The following is a 13,929-nucleotide window of genomic DNA, read 5'->3' as shown; positions in this document are numbered from 1 at the left end:
TGGCTCAAAAACGCAAATTTTTGTTAGCTCAGTATTAACTTTTAGTTTTGAATATGTAATAGGTATTGTGGAGTCCACTACCTAGCCCAGCTGTAAGATCTATGATAATAACAAAGATCTGCTCAGTAAGCACCAGTTAAGATGATTACGTGAAGTACTGGCCGATGCAAACATTTTCCCTTAATAAGAAAAAGTACAGAAACAAAAGAACTGTCTTCACTACAGATTCGAATTTGCTCCCTATTACAAACGTTAGATTCCACCTCCTCGTTGTATCCCGGATCCCCAAGTGCAGTGCTCTATTGCAAGTATTAGCAGGAAGGACACCTGCTTCACTGCCTTCCGCTCACTGCCCCGCTGGGAGGCACCTTGACCTTCCCTGTAGCTATCTCTCTCTGAGTTCATGCATCGATGCATTGGAAAGACTGCATCCTGCATCTCTGACACCAGGAGGCCAGAACCCAGCTCACTGAATTTTCCCAACTCCTAGCAGACTGAGTGCAGTTCTACAGAGGGTCCTGGCGGCCGTCGGGCAGGGGCCTCAGAGTTGGAGAGGGCTTCGTCAAGACTGTTGGATCAGATGCCTCCCCCAGTCCTCATCACTGGTCCAGGCCCAGCCATCCAGGTCTCCACTCACTGACACCTTGGCAAAGAGACTCAGTCACTCACGGACTCACAAAGAAGAAATCCCACAACCAGTGCTCTGTAAGCCACAAAACTGACAACAAGACGCCTTGACAGAGCCCACACCTGCTCGGGCCCCTTCCACACAGAGCAAGCGGACCAAGACCCACAGCTGGCGAGGGCTTCGGGGTCACACACGAGGACCCGTCGGCGCCTCGCTCGCACTCAGCGCCTTTCCCAGGATCAGCGTCTGCCTGCACCTCCGTCCCCTCACGTGTGTGGTCATTAAAGCCGGAGCGGAGCCACCAACAACCCCGGAATCAGCACGGTAGCACACAACCGAGAAAACCGACACCTGCCATCTCCCAGGCGCTGCGGCCCGACAGCTGCCAGACTGGTACTTGTCGGGGAAGCACCGCATCCAGCAAGTGCCACGGCGGGCACACGGCACACGGCACACGGCAAGGCCACGGCCGTGACTTGCACGTCCTAATCTCATGCTTCGTTTCACCACTTATGTGGTTGAAAAAAGGTAGGAGGTGCGCACGGACGAAGCCAAGCCCAGAAAAGCCACTCTGATGTCTACTGACAGCAGTCTACGCTCCCGAAGTCCAGAAGCAACAGGGACCACCTCCATGACGAGAAAAACGATCAAATCAGCTGTGCCGGCACCGCGGCTCACTAGGCTAATCCTCCGCCTTGCGGCGCCGGCACCCCGGGTTCTATCCAGTCGGGGCGCCGGATTCTGTCCCGGTTGCCCCTCTTCCAGGCCAGCTCTCTGCTGTGGCCCGGGAGTGCAGTGGAGGATGGCCCAAGTGCTTGGGCCCTGCACCCCATGGGAGACCAGGAGAAGCACCTGGCTCCTGCCATCGGATCAGCGCGGTGCACCGGCCGCGGCGGCCATTGGAGGGTGAACCAACGGCAAAGGAAGCCCTTTCTCTCTGTCTCTCTCTCTCTCACTGTCCACTCTGCCTGTCAAAAAAAAATTTTTTTAATCAGCTGTACCGCTGACATTCTAGGGAGGAAAAGAAGTCTATTTCTAAAATATATGTCCCTGTTTTTCTAACGAAGCAAATTATTACAACTTGTTAAGGTCTATGTAGAAGAAGCCTAGGATTCTCCTTAGAATATCCGTCACGGGAAAGAACACGCAACGGGATTCTCACATCACAACGTTTGTTCCTAACTGGTCCACGCTTTGCTGACTTTTTAGAAACAAATGTCAAGCTCCAATGCTGCGATGCCCTCACAGAGCAGTCGCGTCTGCTCTCCGCACACGGGACAGGAACGCTCCCAGCGCTGACCTCTGCCCGTGGCCACTCCCTCACCAACAACAGCACGCTGGCTTCTGCTTCTTATGATTTACTAACAGTCAGTGGGAGGGAAGACTGGACGAGCATCCTCTGTGCGCCTCTCTGCCTGGCTCTTACTGCACCAAGTATTTACAGGGGTCAGCAGTCTGCGACCAACACAGCGCAGCCGTTCTGGACTCCTGTGCACAGCGGGGGGACACTGACCATCCTCAGACAGATTTTAATGCATCCGGCCTCATCACATTCCTCAATAGGTACTTAATTGGCCTTTCGGTTCTTGCATTTTTTTTGAAATTTATGGGTTTATTTTATAATAAATGTAAAGCCACCCCCCAAAACCGCAAAAGCCCGGGACAGGGCACCCTGAGCTTACTTTTCAAAGAACAATTATGTCTCTGTAATCGGACCTCAGAGTCGCATTCGGGTTTAATCAAAATATCCCGACTTCAGATACCCCATGGCACTCATCATCAGTCCAATCGCGCGGTCTTCCTCCGCGCCTGGCTGGTTACTGACGCGTGGCTCCGGAACAACAGCGCAATCGCCAACTTCTAGGAAGACGACTCGCCAGAGTGGCTCCGCCCTCACAGGCGAGACCTGCTCTGGCAATGGGCCCGGAGAGCACGGCGCACCAGTTAATGAACTAATTCCTAACCAACAGCCGTGTCTCCTGCCAAGTCCACATTCACCCCCGGTCCTTCCGTGGTGTTCTTTCTAAAGATGGTTCCACAAAAAGTGACGGAACCACTATCTTCTGGCACGCCCGGTGTCTTCCCTATTCTCTTGCTTTGCCACACAGACTCATAAGCCAGGCCCACACCAACAGAGAAATAAACACGAGCGGTGAACTGTGGCTATAAAGCTGAGCAGTTCTGAAAGTAAACAATTAGTGTCTGTTGTATCCCTTCAGTTGCCCCAAATTAGATGAAACATATTTTTGGGTTCATAACACATTCCCGTCCCGGGTCCATTCTGCTGATCTGTATTTCTGCAGACAGGAGCTGCTCTGAACGCTAGACACAGGCAACAGAGCAGCCGACCGCGGACGTGAACCTGCGGTGTTAACTTCCATCGCTCTGTGTGCGCTACCCACAGAGCTAACTGCCGAGATCTGGCTTCTTAGAAAGTCGGCCGGTCACCCGCACGCCCCGTGGCTACTGCAGGGGAGAGGCCAGCGTGGACGGCGTTTGTGCTTCTCAGTGAACGTCAGTTCTGTGCATCTAAACCGTTCGTGTTTCTCTCCTCACTGATGAGCATCTTACTTAACACTGGGAGTCACCATTCAACCTCCCCACAGAAGGCGGCCTTATGGCCTCAACCTGCACAGTGAACACGTCGTCTTGCATGCACAGTGAACACGTCGTCTTTCACACACAGTGAACACGTCGTCTTGCACACACAGTGAACACGTCGTCTTGCACGCACAGCCTCACCCCACCCAGAGCGTCTAGGGAGGAGCGATTTCAGAACAGCTGCAGGACGCGGAAGGAGAACACAACAGGGCTGATGCTGCCCATATCCAAGATGGACTGAAAACAGCGTTAACACTGCAGCATTGCCAACAGAGTAGACGAACAGGTCAACGGGACAGAAAAGAGAGCGCTGAGACAGACCCACTGTAGTCCACGGATCGTTGACAAAGCAGCGGAGGAGGTGTAGTGGAGCCAGGACAGTCTTTGGACAAAGGGTGATGGAATTACTGGGAAACCCACTTGGAAAAAAAAAAGTGAATCTCGACAAACTTCATGCTTTTCACGAAATTTAATGCCAAAGGGATCACCGACCTTGATGTAAAACGCAAGACAATAAAACTCCTGGAAGGAAACGTAAGAGAAACTCTAGATGACCTTGGATTTGGAGACGATACAACACCAAAGGCACCATCTGTGAGAGGAAGCACTGATACACTGGGTCTCGTTAACAGCAACCTTCCTGCTCTCCAGCGAAAATTTCAAATGAACAAAGACTGGAAAAAACGCTTACAAAGACCAACGTGATAAAGGACTCAGCGCACACGAGCTGACCCTCAGAAACTCAACTTCACCCACAAAGATGCAGGGGAAGCTCCTCCACACAGTGTGCCATCAGGGAAATGCAAATTAAACCAGCAGGTGCCACCGCACACCTGCTAGAGCGGGTCAAAGTTCACAACGCAGACAGCACTTAATGCCGGCAAGTGTGGGGAGCAATCCGGACTGGACTGAGTTACTGGAATTAAGACTTATTCTATGCATCTGCTCTCCCACAATATGGTGCTGGGAGAGGAGAAAACAGCTTCTACGCAGCTGCCTCCAGTTCAGCCAATAAACTGTAGGACTTGCTCCTGATTGGAGGAGAGCAGCGTACTCGGTGTGTGGGTAGCAGAGTTGGGATTGGTGGAAGAGGACTATAAAGGAGGAGAGAGACTGCATGCATGAGGAACATCTATGGGGAACATCTAAGGGAACCCGTGCAGCCCCCGAGAGAGCCGGCTGGTGGTGTGCCGCTCCCCTGCGGAAGTGGGGAATGTGGCCAGGGGGAACCGCCCTTCCACGGAGGTGGAAGGGATAGTAGCCAACCCGGGAAGAACCAGCAGCAAACCCGGGGAGGGCCGAGCAGACGAAAGAACAGCGCAGGGTCCTGTGTCGTTCCTCCACGAAGAGGGGGAGCGACAGGCAAGGATTCGGAGCGACCGGAAACAGGCTGGTCATCTCTTCCAAATCTAAACACACTCCTACATACTGCACAGCAATCACACACCCAACGGAGTAGAAAACTTACGTCCGTGCAAACACCCGCACACACCTGTTGAGAGCAACTTCACTTCCAATTGCCCAAACTGGTGAACTACCGACACACCCTTCGGTGGGCAAGCGGATGCACAGACTGAGGTTCATCTAGGCAGCGGGCTACTGTCCAGCACTACAGAGGAATGAGCTGCCACGTCATGAAGTGCCACGGAAGAAACTTAAATGCATATTCCTCGCAGAAGAAGCCAACTTGGAGCGGTGCACACTCGGACTCCAGACAGCACATTCTGCACAAGGCAGCTGCAGAGGGGATCCAGGGGTCGGAGGCCGGGGGGGAGGGCGGAGAAGCGTGTGCAGCAGAGAACTGGGGCAGGAGGGCTCCGTGTGATTCTGCAATGGTGGGTGCCCGTCGTCAGACGTCTGTGGGAACCCACGCAATGCACAGCGCCACAGTCAGCACCGAGGAACTGTGCTAGGGGTCTGGGGTGACCACGGTGTGCCCGCCGTAACAAAAGCACCCCTCTGGTCAGGGCTGTCCATGGAGGAGAGGCTTAGCAGGACGAACACGGGAACCTCCTGTGCCTCCCACTCCAGGCTGCTGGGAACCTAAACCTGCTCTAAAGTCTTAGAAAGACGGGGGAGCATTAAAGCTCCCAAACAAAAATACTGACCTTTACGTAAAGCTGCCAGAACTCAGCACTGCCTACTGATGAGCCCTGACCCTTACTTTATGGCGTACTTTCCTCCCCAGTAAAATCAGAGCCATTCTCATCTTCATATATTTCTTTTAATCATGCACTGACGTACAAAGAGTATGCACTCAAGACGCGTAACAGACCCAAAACAAAATCTCATTCTAGCTTCTGCTACGTGCTCATTGCCCTCGAAATAATAGGGTCGTTGTCTTTTTCTAAACTCAGAGCCACAGGGCCTAATAAAATTTGGTCTTGGCTCAAAACTCTTTCTCCAAGCATTTGCATTCTTGTTTACTGACTTATTCATTAACCCACTAACAAGAATAAAATCAACAGACGCGAACCCCAACGTCCTCACAATAAAATCCATGAAGTGGCTGCGGATGACAATGCTTACAGACGGCACGCTTCTGCAGTGAACAGGTGCGTCCCGCGCACGGCTCACTAACCCCACGCTTCTCAGCACACCCATACTCGTCACCCATCTATGCTTGCTCCATGACATTTTATTTCTTCGTATTTTAAATAGGATACAACAAATGACCACAAACAGGTCTTTTTAATTTTATTTCAATGAGTAGCCCTTTATTTCTCTGATATAAAACCTTCATGAACAAATTCCCCAAAATCAAGAACATAAACGCTGGCTATTACTTTAGATCCACTCCTGTCATTTCACATGCAGAATTAATGGCCCTGATTTTCACCATGGAGAATAATTAAATCAGGCATGGTACGCACACTGGATGGAATAATGCAGATTTAAGAAAGAACAGCCGACATTTAAATCCCGCCAGGGACACTTGCGGGATGGTACTAAGTTATTCAGAAGGCTTCATTTGGGTTGTATTTTAATCAGTCTGGCATATTACTGGCTCATCCACACCCAACACAAGAACCAGAAACGACTGCTGTAAACACGCCTCACTGTAGTCTCGAGCCCCGGGGCCACTCTGCCTCGCTTACATGCGGGGCCTTCAGAGTTTGCTGAAAACGACGTTACAGAGAGAGCTGCGTCGACTTCATGCTGAGCTCACGTCCCCCGTTCCTGAGGACCCTCGCACTCACTCACACACTCACGGCTCCACTCACCCCTGCATCCGGGAACTCAACTACACCCAGGAGTCTGACCCCACGTGGGAAGGGCCCAAGGACCCAGATGTTTTTTGTCTCTGTTGGATTTTTTCCCCTTTATCTGAGTCTCAGTGAGGTACAACTGGATGAATGACGCACACTCTCCACCGGCCTGCACTCAGCCCCGTGTGCTGGCTCTGGGGGCAGAGTCGGCCCGGTGAACGTCTCCCAAGGTCAGGAGAGAAGCCTGACTGTTGCAATGCTGGCCTCCAGCACGCTGAGGCCAGGGACTCACTGAACACCCTCCGATGCACAGGACGACCCCACGCAACACAGAGGCAGCCCGCCCCGCTGCCAGGGGTGCGAGGCGGAGGAGCGCTGCGCTGCCCTCCCCAAAACAACTGCTGCAAGTGCGGACAGATTTCTAGATCCACTGACCACACCAGCAACATCTGTGAACACAGAAAGTGCATTAGAGATCGGAACACAGCCTCATCACACCCAAGGCATAACCAAGCAGGTAACATCTTTACTGTCAACAAGCAAGCCGCACCATTTAAACAGCACAGGACAAAAACACGGACCTCTAGGTACTCGTCTCAGTACGCTCCCTTCTCCCTACCCAAATAGGTATCGCGTTTCATCAACTGATGTGGGGACTGACGGTTTCGGAAATGTACTCAAACGATGAACACACGACGTACTCTCACAACTAGGTCACACCCGGTTCAACTTGTCTTCACCCATGTATGTGTTGACTTAATTACTCATCTATTAATTTATGCAGTGATGAACCTTACTTAATAGCCTGTGAACAAAATCCGGAGTTTTCCTAACTTGGCGTTTACTGCAGAGGCATCAGCTCGGTCTGTCTGCTAAGGGACCTCAGAGTTACAGGGTTTAATCAGAATCACTGACTCAGACACCCCAGAACGCTCATCATTGGTCAAGGCGGGCCACTCCTGCATTCGCCGTACCTTTGGTTTTCATTCATTGATTGAGTCACTTACAATGTGGAAGTCAATGAACACGAATCCAACACCTGAGAACGGCACTGGGGTATTACCGAGACCACCGCAAGCCTCTCCTACCACGACAGAGAAGCTGCGTCTTTTTGGCAATGGGTCTCAGCGTCACACACGCAGATGTCCACACTTGCCCCTCTTTTTACGTAACTCATCCACATCTCAAAGATACTCCACTCGTGGTACGCGGCCTCCAAGGGGACACCTAAGGGTCCACGCTCCCTTCCCACACAACCGAACACCGTGGAGGAGGGGGGGTGCCTCCCGGAGCTAGATCATCCCGCACAGTGAGGGCCCGCCTTCCTCCGTCCTTGATGGGCGTCTCTGGAGGAAGCGGGCGGCCGCACCGTGAGGGCACTCGGGCGTCCTCGGGGGAGCGCGTGGCCACCACAGCAGGCCTCCAGGGTGGGGCAGCCGGCGGGGACTGCACCTCCCCCCGCCCCTGCATCGTCCGCGACCTCACAACAGACTTTACACCAAGCTGCCCAGCGAGCTTTATAGAATCTGCGATAAACAACACACATTTACTGTCCGTGTTCTTTGCTACAGAGCAACAGGCAACCCTCATCCGAGAGGCCGGGGCCATGAGCGCGTCACACGCTGGCATAGCTGCGTGCATACAGCGAGGATCCCTCGGGGCTGGGACCGGGCCTGAGCACGGACTTCACCTACGTTTGCCACACACTTCACAGTGCACCTGCATTTGGACTGCAACCTGAGGCCATGTATGGAATTTTCCGCCTGTGGCATCATGTCGGCACTCGGGAAAAACCGGATTCCAGAGTATTCCAGGTTTCAGCTTTTCGGATAAGGGAGGTGCAGCCCCATGACCACCTGGCGCTTTCCTCCCTCTGCGCGGCTCCTCCCCTCTCAGGAAGCGACTGGCCACAGTCTTTCTCATCCACCACGGGACAGAGTAAAACGTAACATTAAAAACTTCCAAGAATGAATAAAACCCTCCGTCGTGCTGAACAGATGTCAGCGGTGCTGAGCAGGACTCCTCAGGCGCGTTGGTTTATTTCCAGAACCGGTCCCGGCAAGGCCTCTCTGCGTTGACACTGCTGAGTGCTAAACACGCTACCCACACCACCGATGCGAATTCGTCACCCAGGAAGCTAAAAACCAACATCTTTGCTATCATTGAATAATTAACTCAGCTACGGAGCTCTCGTGCTGGGAAGTAAAATGCACATTTTATTAAAAATGCAGCAGTGTGGCCTTAACTTCTTTTAATGGACTCGAGCCACGAGGGGCTAGACTAATCACAAACCCTGGTCCCTATCACGTCCTCATTACTGACTCAAGAATAACCACTTTTTATGTATTGATTTATTTACTGTTTAATTTTTAATATAATGAACACTTAAATCTACCGCTCGACACAGGAGCAATAAATGTGACTATTACAGCTATCCATCTAAAGACTCCCTAACCACAGCGACACCCCAGCCTCATTAATCTTGGTTAAGCGACCGTATCCGTGCAGCGCGGAGGCCGCGAAGCACTGAGCCAAGAGTTGCCCTAATTTACGCACTGACTGACTCACTTGTGGGTTTTTATTTAATTAGAGAATTTGAATATTCATTTTTAAAGAGAAAGAATGAAATTTACCAGGAAGCCAGAATTGAAATAGTAATCCACGCAGTCTGTCTAGAGGCAATTCTCACTTCACCTGTGAAAACAGATAAACCGTTATGCCTGCTCCGTGGGCCCTGCTCCTTCCTGTCCCCGCCTGGGGTCGGAGCTCACTCACGCGCTCACTTCTCGTGGTACAACGAGAGGAAGAGCCAGACCCTGGACCTGCGCAGCGGCAGATCCCGGGACCTGGCCACACGTTCACTGCCGCCAATAAAACAGGATCCTCTGTGTTTGTTAAAAAAAACGTCCGGTCATAATTACTCCTGCCACGCTCACAACAGTAGCCCATGCTTGGCCCTGGCTTCACAAAGCAGTTGGCCACACGACCATTTTTAATGTAAATGAGTTCTTTCTTTTCTTGAAAAACCAATAGCCAGCTAGCCAGCACCAATCCAACACACTAGCGTGGACTCTCACAGAAGAGGGTGTGTCCACTATGGCCACCAGTGAGGAAGTTAAGTTAGGGGCTCCACGCTTCCGAAACAGGCGTGACGGGCGACGACCCTTGCTGCACGGCAGCCTGCGCACCTGGCCGTCACTCGCGTGCACGGGCACCCACCCCTGTGCGGGCGCACTTGTCCCACGAGTCACGACAGGGAGAGCTAAGCCGCAGATCGGCCTGACTCTCGCCCCAAGCTCCTCTCTCTCAGAGGAACTAAGCAGGATTATTCTGCCTAATAGATCTCTAATAGTCAAAGCTAATCTCTAAGTAATTAGTAACCAGTATCTCAGGATACCTGCCCCTGGACTCTAATTGACGTGTTAATCTTCCTTTATTTACATTTATGTAGTATTTGTTCACTTATTGATTCTGTAAGAATAACTGATAAATTCTCACTTAATTAAAAAGCCCAGCGACACCCTTGGACAGTATTAGTGATGGTCTGCACGCCCACTGCCCACACGGCTGACAGACGAGGCTGCTCTCTGCGACACGGACTCACACATACACGCTCCTGTGTTCTGCACACGCAAGTTCACCAACATCCTTCCTTCACTCCAGCCCCGGGCCCACCAAGGGTCGGCCCCCGGTACGACAATCACCGAGAATCCCAACTCCCAGTCCTCCCTCAAGGAATTCACAGCCTCGGTGGCCACCCATGGACGAGGACTTCAAATGAGTCAAGGCAAACGGAAAACGGAATGTGAAGCAGCCCCAAGCACGCATGAAACACCCAGCACCGTTTTTACTGGATTTCAGTAGGACTGAATCAAGTTCATCGTAAATCCCAGTTCTGAGCCCACTCTAGTCCTTGGTCCATGCTAGTGTTACGTGGCCTTATTTATGAATATATCCATTTATTACTCTGAAAAACCCAGGCAGCACCCGTAAACCAACCTCCCAGCCCAAGAACATTAAACTCCAGCTATTACTTACATAAATCTCTTCTCTCCTTGCCCACAGAGGTAAACGCCAAGACCTTTAGCATTGGAGAAGGATCAGATGAGCTGCACTAGGTTCACTTGGTGACGTAAACGAGACTTTACAAGGAGAGAGCGAGCCTACAGTTAGAGGCTTTTTAACGGAAGTTCGCTTTTGATATATGTCACAAACTCAGGACTGCCCAGGAGCGTCACTCCTTGTTACGGACTTATTTTTAAAAATTAGTAGCAGAATGAGAGTAAGAGCCACAAATATCTGCCTGAATTCTCCCTACCAGCAGATTTAACAGCTGGGCGATGGCTCCTCATGGACCCCACGTGTACAAAACCAGATGACGTCAGTCTGTCTCACGGCACACACACTCTCACCAGCGATGCACAAACACTTCCGTTTCATATTCTAGGGCCTCCCCTCTTTATTCACGTGTATAATTATACATGGAATAAGTTCATTGCTCATTTTTCTAAATAACTGCTGCATGCAAATTATCCCCAGGGGGATGAACCCCAAGCTCCGCTCCTCTGGGCACCATCTGGGAACAACGGGAGAGATCACTATCGCTGGTTCATAACACAGGCCCCTCTCGGGCCCTTCTGCCTACCTGACCCAGAAGCAAGTGCATGCCTTCGCTCCGTTATGGCAACGGCGCTAATAACGAAAGCCACAAGGGACCAGAGTGCCGAGCTTCTGTCCCTGCGCTCATGGACCACGGACATAACCGACGGAGTCATCTTCTCCGAGCAAGGCAGTCGCATTCACCCGCGCCCTGGTCACATGGCACAGTCCCTATACTGGTTTACGTTTGGAATCTATCAATGGCCAAAACAGCGACTCTGCCCACCACCCACACTGTTCTCTATGGACTTCACCCCGTGGTCCCACTCTCTCCCTGTGAACATCAACGGGCACACATGGACCACTCACATCCCATGCACCACCTCGTCCATAGCTGGCCCTCCCCTGAGATTTGACTGCATTCATGCAGTAGCTCACAACGATGTCTAAGTGCCTGGGAACCCACAGACTCTCGGCGCGAGCCCCTGAGTAGGAACGCCTGCCCACGCCCTCTGCCCACGGAAACCACTGACACGCCGGGACTTGCGGCACCTGCCGTGGGATTCTTCTTCCGTCAAGTCCGGGGAGCCCTGGTGAAGCACAGCCAGGCTCACACAGCTCAGTCCACGCTGCGTCCGCTCCATCACACAGCTTGGGAGCGAGCTTTCCTCCTGAGCGGACCAGCCAGAGCAGCCTGGCGGCCGCGCAGAAAGCCAACGCCGACGCCTGCTGCGGCCGTCCACGGGGCTGGGGCTCCTTACGTGCTGCGCGGAGGGAAGCGACTTCACACCGTAAAGTTAAACCAAAGAATTCACAACAGTGCCTGGTGCACGGCACGCTCTGAGGAGCGGTCCGCACGTGAGGACACTGACCTCACCAGGCGTCTGTCCACGCGGTCACTGACTGACCTACAGCAACACAATCGCGACCTGGAAGCGACCGACATCCAGCGACCACATCCCAACCTAGCCTGAACTCCTGCTGCGAGCTGCCCTCCCTTACAGGGAGTAACTGGGTCTCCACTGCACGTCCGAGTTTAGGGCTTCATCAAAACTGCTGATTCACATACCCCAGGACGACTCAGCACGGGCCCAAGCTCAGCACTTTCTCTTAATTTGTTTATGTGTTCACTGTTTATGCCTCATTGATTGTTTTCTTCCTGCTTTCACCGATTAAAAAAAAAGAAACACAAATAAATAATCAAAGCCCAAACCCAGGCCTTTGACTATTGCAAGAGGCAGTTCCCAGGTGGATTTCCCAGAGCTGCTGGAGGGGCTCGCTGCCTGACTGGCCCTCGGCACCGCACGTACAGGTTAATCAACAGCCTCGCTTCCTGCCGTCCAGGTTTCCCGGCCCGCAGCTCCTGCACCAGGCATCCCGTTTTCTCGTGCTCCAAGGGCTGTACCCACACAGCCTGCCAGCCTCCTCCCCACGGCCCCCGACGGCACAGGCATCCTCGGAGGCACTTCCTCCTCGGAGGTCTGGAGGCCGGCACAGCTCCGGCCGTTGCAGCCACTTGGGGAGTGAACCAACGGATGGAAGACCTCTCTCTCTCTCTGCCTCCTCTCTCTGTGTAACTCTGACTTTCAAATAAAATAAATAAATAGCAGGAACAACGCATCCAGGTGCTGAAAAAGATGTTGACGGCAAAGAAGAGTCGCCTCCTCCCCTCCCTGGAACAACGCCTGAGTCTTGTGTTTCAACAAGTGAGCATAATACACCTGCAAGATCTGAGTGGAGTGACCTTCCAAATCAGCAATAGTCTGAACGAAGTCTGGAGGCTTGACAACCCCTGCAGATGAAAAGCATGACCACCCAGCAGCAAGTATTCACGCGGAATCTTGTGCAGAATGTCCACCTGTTTTCAGTGACAAGAAAGATCAAATATCAGAAAGTCCAACAGAAGCCACAGATAATGGTTTCGTAATCGCTGTGGAAGGCCTAAAGGACCAAGAGATCCGCCTTCAGAATGGACATGATTCAGGGAGCCAAAAGACACTTTAAATTAAACTGGAAAATGCAAGTGCCACCAAAAGCCAGATTTACAGTATTCCATCTTTCAAATGTGGGACTAACAGCAGTGTAGTTGTTACCTTAATATTTTTTCCTGGGACCATCTACCTGCCTTATACTACACTTAGGAAAAAGTATTACGTAGGGTTTTATTTTGTAAGTTCAAGTATTACTGCCTCAATGCCTTTTAACCCTGTTGCAGCGCTGCTTGTAGACATGTTACTATAGTAACACGTTTATGATAAATTGACTTGAAGGACTACTCTTGCTGTTTCATCATGTATGCATTATTTTCTGTATGTGCAGGGCAAGTTGGTATATAATTTGATCAAGTCGCAGTCATAAAATACTATTAACAGAAGATGTAAAAATTTCGCATGGTCTAAATCTTTGTGTACTTTATTTGTAAATTATTTGCCCTGAAGTTTTAGAAAATAGTTTCTGAATTTTAAAATTGCTGGATTCATGCAGCCAGCATTTCAGGTTATCAGAGATCAAAGACTGTAATAACACATTTTGTAAATTGTAAGCAAAAAGTTATTTTTATATTATATACTGTCTAATCGTTCATCTTAATTGTCCCTGTTTTCAACTAGTCATGGAGATTCAGTAAGTGCCTTGGAAGTCTCTTAGCTGGTGTGTGTTACTCTAATATCTGAACTCAAATGGGATTAAAAGACTATCAGATTATATCTATGTTTCAGAATATTTGACCTGCCATTAAAACAACAAAAACAAAAAAAATTCTTAATAAAATGACACGCACTGATCCAGACACAACACCGACTTTTAGACCCGCGTGCCCGTAAGTTTCGACGCAACAGGAGCAGCCTTGACCTATTTGCGTCCTGGGACTCGGCTTGGCAGAATTATGCTGGT

At 51.2% G+C, this 13,929-nt stretch overlaps 1 non-coding gene and 1 pseudogene across 1 annotated transcript; both read right to left on the bottom strand.

Annotated features, from left to right (window-relative positions):
• Window positions 1–2,338: 2,338 nt before the first annotated feature.
• LOC127487892 (small nucleolar RNA SNORD113/SNORD114 family) lies at window positions 2,339–2,415 on the bottom strand (annotated as a pseudogene).
• Window positions 2,416–7,313: 4,898 nt separating this feature from the next.
• On the bottom strand, window positions 7,314–7,385 carry LOC127487888 (small nucleolar RNA SNORD113/SNORD114 family). Its single transcript, XR_007915157.1, has one exon. It is a non-coding gene; the product is annotated as a small nucleolar RNA SNORD113/SNORD114 family (small nucleolar RNA).
• Between the last annotated feature and the right edge of the window lie 6,544 nt (window positions 7,386–13,929).

Source organism: Oryctolagus cuniculus, chromosome 20 (genome assembly GCF_051225735.1).
Source record: "Oryctolagus cuniculus isolate XC-2025 breed Fujian yellow rabbit chromosome 20, ASM5122573v1, whole genome shotgun sequence".
NCBI lineage: Eukaryota > Metazoa > Chordata > Mammalia > Lagomorpha > Leporidae > Oryctolagus > Oryctolagus cuniculus.
Note: the sequence above shows the minus strand (reverse complement) of the source record. Positions and strands in the feature narration are given on the sequence as shown.